Source organism: Protomyctophum parallelum (assembly GCF_964188405.1).
Source record: "Protomyctophum parallelum genome assembly, chromosome: 5".
NCBI lineage: Eukaryota > Metazoa > Chordata > Actinopteri > Myctophiformes > Myctophidae > Protomyctophum > Protomyctophum parallelum.
Window position 1 is genome coordinate 27,228,270 of NC_139702.1, and position 7,500 is coordinate 27,235,769.

At 54.5% G+C, this 7,500-nt stretch overlaps 1 protein-coding gene across 1 annotated transcript in view; it reads right to left on the reverse strand.

Annotated features, from left to right (window-relative positions):
- The window catches only part of LOC310858293 (slit homolog 1 protein-like), a gene marked incomplete at its 5' end in the record, with an annotated part of 114,817 nt that overhangs the window by 43,453 nt on the left and 63,864 nt on the right, over positions 1–7,500 (reverse strand).

Consider the following 7,500-nt stretch of genomic DNA (forward strand, 5'->3'; position numbering starts at 1 on the left):
TGCACCACCTATAGGTTGGTGGTGAGGGGCAAGGTACTTTACTGCTGTAAACACCTATTATTTGGTGGTGAGGGGAAGGTACTTTACTGCTGTAACACCCTATATTTGGTGGTGAGGGGAAGGTACATTACTGCTGCACCACCCTATAGGTGGTGGTGAGGGGCAGGTACTTTACCTGCCCCTATATGTGGTGTGAGGGCAGGTACTTTACACTGTACCACCCTATATTTGGTGGTGAGGGGCAGGTACTTTAGTGCTGCACCACCCTATAGGTGGTGGTGAGGGGCAGGTACTTTACACTGTACCACCCTATAGGTTGGTGGTGAGGGGCAGGTACTTTACACTGTACCACCCTATAGGTGGTGGTGAGGGGCAGGTACTTTACACTGCACCACCCTATAGGTGGTGGTGAGGGGCAGGTACTTTACACTGTACCACCCTATAGGTGGTGGTGAGGGGCAGGTACTTTACACTGTACCACCCTATAGGTGGAGGTGAGGGGCAGGTACTTTAGTGCTGTACCACCTATAGGTGGTGGTGAGGGGCAGGTACTTTACTGCTGTACCACCCTATAGGTGGTGGTGAGGGGAAGGTACTTTACACTGCACCACCCTATAGGTGGTGGTGAGGGGCAGGTACTTTACACTGCACCACCCTATAGGTGGTGGTGAGGGGCAGGTACTTTAGTGCTGCACCACCCTATAGGTGGAGGTGAGGGGCAGGTACTTTACACTGTACCACCCTATAGGTGGAGGTGAGGGGCAGGTACTTTAGTGCTGTACCACCCTATAGGTGGAGGTGAGGGGCAGGTACTTTACACTGCACCACCCTATAGGTGGTGGTGAGGGGCAGGTACTTTAGTGCTGCACCACCCTATAGGTGGAGGTGAGGGGCAGGTACTTTACACTGCACCACCCTATAGGTGGTGGTGAGGGGCAGGTACTTTACACTGCACCACCCTATAGGTGGTGGTGAGGGGCAGGTACTTTACTGCTGTACCACCCTATAGGTGGTGGTGAGGGGCAGGTACTTTACACTGTACCACCCTATAGGTGGTGGTGAGGGGCAGGTACTTTAGTGCTGTACCACCCTATAGGTGGTGGTGAGGGGCAGGTACTTTACACTGTACCACCCTATAGGTGGTGGTGAGGGGCAGGTACTTTACACTGTACCACCCTATAGGTGGTGGTGAGGGGCAGGTACTTTACACTGTACCACCCTATAGGTGGTGGTGAGGGGCAGGTACTTTACTGCTGTACCACCCTATAGGTGGTGGTGAGGGGCAGGTACTTTACACTGCACCACCCTATAGTGGTGGTGAGGGGCAGGTACTTTACACTGCACCACCCTATAGGTGGTGGTGAGGGGCAGGTACTTTACACTGCACCACCCTATAGGTGGTGATGAGGGGCAGGTACTTTAGTGCTGCACCACCCTATAGGTGGAGGTGAGGGGCAGGTACTTTACACTGCACCACCCTATAGGTGGTGGTGAGGGGCAGGTACTTTACACTGTACCACCCTATAGGTGGTGGTGAGGGGCAGGTACTTTACTGCTGCACCACCCTATAGGTGGTGGTGAGGGGCAGGTACTTTACTGCTGTACCACCCTATAGGTGGTGGTGAGGGGCAGGTACTTTACACTGTACCACCCTATAGGTGGTGGTGAGGGGCAGGTACTTTACACTGTACCACCCTATAGGTGGTGGTGAGGGGCAGGTACTTTACTGCTATACCACCCTATAGGTGGTGGTGAGGGGCAGGTACTTTACACTGTACCACCCTATAGGTGGTGGTGAGGGGCAGGTACTTTACACTGTACCACCCTATAGGTGGTGGTGAGGGGCAGGTACTTTACACTGTACCACCCTATAGGTGGTGGTGAGGGGCAGGTACTTTACACTGCACCACCCTATAGGTGGTGGTGAGGGGCAGGTACTTTACACTGCACCACCCTATAGGTGGTGGTGAGGGCAGGTACTTTACACTGCACCACCCTATAGGTGGAGGTGAGGGGCAGGTACTTTACACTGCACCACCCTATAGGTGGTGGTGAGGGCAGGTACTTTAGTGCTGCACCACCCTATAGGTGGAGGTGAGGGGCAGGTACTTTACACTGCACCACCCTATAGGTGGTGGTGAGGGGCAGGTACTTTACACTGCACCACCCTATAGGTGGAGGTGAGGGGCAGGTACTTTACACTGCACCACCCTATAGGTGGTGGTGAGGGGCAGGTACTTTACTGCTGCACACCCTATAGGTGGTGGTGAGGGGCAGGTACTTTACACTGTACCACCCTATAGGTGGTGGTGAGGGGAAGGTACTTTACACTGCACCACCCTATAGGTGGTGGTGAGGGCAGGTACTTTACACTGTACCACCCTATAGGTGGTGGTGAGGGGCAGGTACTTTAGTGCTGTACCACCCTATAGGTGGTGGTGAGGGGCAGGTACTTTAGTGCTGTACCACCCTATAGGTGGTGGTGAGGGGAAGGTACTTTACACTGCACCACCCTATAGGTGGTGGTGAGGGGCAGGTACTTTACACTGTACCACCCTATAGGTGGTGGTGAGGGGCAGGTACTTTACACTGTACCACCCTATAGGTGGTGGTGAGGGGCAGGTACTTTACACTGTACCACCCTATAGGTGGTGGTGAGGGGCAGGTACTTTACACTGCACCACCCTATAGGTGGTGGTGAGGGGCAGGTACTTTAGTGCTGTACCACCCTATAGGTGGTGGTGAGGGTCGCAGGTACTTTACACTGCACCACCCTATAGGTGGTGGTGAGGGGCAGGTACTTTAGTGCTGTACCACCCTATAGGTGGTGGTGAGGGGCAGGTACTTTACACTGCACCACCCTATAGGTGGTGGTGAGGGGCAGGTACTTTACACTGCACCACCCTATAGGTGGTGGTGAGGGGCAGGTACTTTAGTGCTGTACCACCCTATAGGTGGTGGTGAGGGGCAGGTACTTTAGTGCTGCACCACCCTATAGGTGGAGGTGAGGGGCAGGTACTTTACACTGCACCACCCTATAGGTGGTGGTGAGGGGCAGGTACTTTACTGCTGTACCACCCTATAGGTGGTGGTGAGGGGCAGGTACTTTACACTGTACACCCTATAGGTGGTGGTGAGGGGCAGGTACTTTACACTGTACCACCCTATAGGTGGTGGTGAGGGGCAGGTACTTTAGTGCTGTACCACCCTATAGGTGGTGGTGAGGGGTCAGGTACTTTACACTGTACCACCCTATAGGTGGTGGTGAGGGGCAGGTACTTTACACTGTACCACCCTATAGGTGGTGGTGAGGGGCAGGTACTTTACACTGTACCACCCTATAGGTGGTGGTGAGGGGCAGGTACTTTACTGCTGTACCACCCTATAGGTGGTGGTGAGGGGCAGGTACTTTACACTGCACCACCCTATAGGTGGTGGTGAGGGGCAGGTACTTTACACTGCACCACCCTATAGGTGGTGGTGAGGGGCAGGTACTTTACACTGCACCACCCTATAGGTGGTGGTGAGGGGCAGGTACTTTAGTGCTGCAGACCACCCTATAGGTGGAGGTGAGGGGCAGGTACTTTACACTGTACCACCCTATAGGTGGAGGTGAGGGGCAGGTACTTTAGTGCTGTACCACCCTATAGGTGGAGGTGAGGGGCAGGTACTTTACACTGCACCACCCTATAGGTGGTGGTGAGGGGCAGGTACTTTACTGCTGCACCACCCTATAGGTGGTGGTGAGGGGCAGGTACTTTACACTGCACCACCCTATAGGTGGTGGTGAGGGGCAGGTACTTTACACTGTACCACCCTATAGGTGGTGGTGAGGGGCAGGTACTTTACACTGTACCACCCTATAGGTGGTGGTGAGGGGCAGGTACTTTACTGCTATACCACCCTATAGGTGGTGGTGAGGGGCAGGTACTTTACACTGTACCACCCTATAGGTGGTGGTGAGGGGCAGGTACTTTACACTGTACCACCCTATAGGTGGTGGTGAGGGCAGGTACTTTACACTGCACCACCCTATAGGTGGTGGTGAGGGGCAGGTACTTTACACTGCACCACCCTATAGGTGGTGGTGAGGGGCAGGTACTTTACACTGCACCACCCTATAGGTGGAGGTGAGGGGCAGGTACTTTACACTGCACCACCCTATAGGTGGTGGTGAGGGGCAGGTACTTTAGTGCTGCACCACCCTATAGGTGGAGGTGAGGGGCAGGTACTTTACACTGCACCACCCTATAGGTGGTGGTGAGGGGCAGGTACTTTAGTGCTGCACCACCCTATAGGTGGTGGTGAGGGCAGGTACTTTACACTGCACCACCCTATAGGTGGTGGTGAGGGGCAGGTACTTTACACTGCACCACCCTATAGGTGGAGGTGAGGGGCAGGTACTTTACACTGCACCACCCTATAGGTGGTGGTGAGGGGCAGGTACTTTACTGCTGCACCACCTATAGGTGGTGGTGAGGGCAGGTACTTTACACTGCACCACCCTATAGGTGGTGGTGAGGGAAGGTACTTTACACTGCACCACCCTATAGGTGGTGGTGAGGGGCAGGTACTTTACACTGTACCACCCTATAGGTGGTGGTGAGGGGCAGGTACTTTACACTGTACCACCCTATAGGTGGTGGTGAGGGGCAGGTACTTTACACTGCACCACCCTATAGGTGGTGGTGAGGGGCAGGTACTTTAGTGCTGTACCACCCTATAGGTGGTGGTGAGGGGCAGGTACTTTACACTGCACCACCCTATAGGTGGTGGTGAGGGGCAGGTACTTTAGTGCTGTACCACCCTATAGGTGGTGGTGAGGGCAGGTACTTACACTGCACCACCCTATAGGTGGTGGTGAGGGGCAGGTACTTTAGTGCTGTACCACCCTATAGGTGGTGGTGAGGGGCAGGTACTTTACACTGTACCACCCTATAGGTGGTGGTGAGGGGCAGGTACTTTACACTGCACCACCCTATAGGTGGTGGTGAGGGGAAGGTACTTTACACTGCACCACCCTATAGGTGGTGGTGAGGGGCAGGTACTTTACACTGTACCACCCTATAGGTGGTGGTGAGGGGCAGGTACTTTAGTGCTGTACCACCCTATAGGTGGTGGTGAGGGGAAGGTACTTTCACTGTACCACCCTATAGGTGGTGGTGAGGGGCAGGTACTTTACACTGCACCACCCTATAGGTGGTGGTGAGGGGCAGGTACTTTAGTGCTGCACCACCCTATAGGTGGTGGTGAGGGGCAGGTACTTTACACTGTACCACCCTATAGGTGGTGGTGAGGGGCAGGTACTTTACACTGTACCACCCTATAGGTGGTGGTGAGGGGCAGGTACTTTACTGCTATACCACCCTATAGGTGGTGGTGAGGGGCAGGTACTTTACACTGTACCACCCTATAGGTGGTGGTGAGGGGCAGGTACTTTACACTGTACCACCCTATAGGTGGTGGTGAGGGGCAGGTACTTTACACTGCACCACCCTATAGGTGGTGGTGAGGGGCAGGTACTTTACACTGCACCACCCTAAGGTGGTGGTGAGGGGCAGGTACTTTACACTGCACCACCCTATAGGTGGAGGTGAGGGGCAGGTACTTTACACTGCACCACCCTATAGGTGGTGGTGAGGGGCAGGTACTTTACTGCTGCACCACCCTATAGGTGGTGGTGAGGGGCAGGTACTTTACACTGCACCACCCTATAGGTGGTGGTGAGGGGCAGGTACTTTACACTGCACCACCCTATAGGTGGTGGTGAGGGGCAGGTACTTTACACTGTACCACCCTATAGGTGGTGGTGAGGGGCAGGTACTTTACACTGTACCACCCTATAGGTGGTGGTGAGGGGCAGGTACTTTACACTGTACCACCCTATAGGTGGTGGTGAGGGGCAGGTACTTTACACTGCACCACCCTATAGGTGCTGGTGAGGGGCAGGTACTTTAGTGCTGTACCACCCTATAGGTGGTGGTGAGGGGCAGGTACTTTACACTGCACCACCCTATAGGTGGTGGTGAGGGGCAGGTACTTTAGTGCTGTACCACCCTATAGGTGGTGGTGAGGGGCAGGTACTTTACACTGCACCACCCTATAGGTGGTGGTGAGGGGCAGGTACTTTAGTGCTGTACCACCCTATAGGTGGTGGTGAGGGGCAGGTACTTTACACTGTACCACCCTATAGGTGGTGGTGAGGGGCAGGTACTTTACACTGCACCACCCTATAGGTGGTGGTGAGGGGCAGGTACTTTACACTGCACCACCCTATAGGTGGTGGTGAGGGGCAGGTACTTTACACTGTACCACCCTATAGGTGGTGGTGAGGGGCAGGTACTTTAGTGCTGTACCACCCTATAGGTGGTGGTGAGGGGAAGGTACTTTACACTGTACCACCCTATAGGTGGTGGTGAGGGGCAGGTACTTTACACTGCACCACCCTATAGGTGGTGGTGAGGGGCAGGTACTTTACACTGCACCACCCTATAGGTGGTGGTGAGGGGCAGGTACTTTACACTGCACCACCCTATAGGTGGTGGTGAGGGGCAGGTACTTTACTGCTGTAAACACCCTATAGGTGGTGGTGAGGGGCAGGTACTTTACACTGTACCACCCTATAGGTGGTGGTGAGGGGCAGGTACTTTACACTGCACCACCCTATAGGTGGTGGTGAGGGGCAGGTACTTTACACTGCACCACCCTATAGGTGGTGGTGAGGGGCAGGTACTTTACTGCTGTACCACCCTATAGGTGGTGGTGAGGGGCAGGTACTTTACACTGTACCACCCTATAGGTGGTGGTGAGGGGCAGGTACTTTACACTGCACCACCCTATAGGTGGTGGTGAGGGGCAGGTACTTTACACTGCACCACCCTATAGGTGGTGGTGAGGGGCAGGTACTTTACTGCTGTACCACCCTATAGGTGGTGGTGAGGGGCAGGTACTTTACACTGTACCACCCTATAGGTGGTGGTGAGGGGCAGGTACTTTACTGCTGCACCACCCTATAGGTGGAGGTGAGGGGCAGGTACTTTACACTGCACCACCCTATAGGTGGTGGTGAGGGGCAGGTACTTTACACTGCACCACCCTATAGGTGGTGGTGAGGGGCAGGTACTTTACACTGTACCACCCTATAGGTGGTGGTGAGGGGCAGGTACTTTAGTGCTGCACCACCCTATAGGTGGTGGTGAGGGGCAGGTACTTTACACTGCACCACCCTATAGGTGGTGGTGAGGGGCAGGTACTTTACACTGCACCACCCTATAGGTGGTGGTGAGGGGCAGGTACTTTACACTGCACCACCCTATAGGTGGTGGTGAGGGGCAGGTACTTTACTGCTGTAAACACCCTATAGGTGGTGGTGAGGGGCAGGTACTTTACACTGTACCACCCTATAGGTGGTGGTGAGGGGCAGGTACTTTACACTGCACCACCCTATAGGTGGTGGTGAGGGGCAGGTACTTTACACTGCACCACCCTATAGGTGGTGGT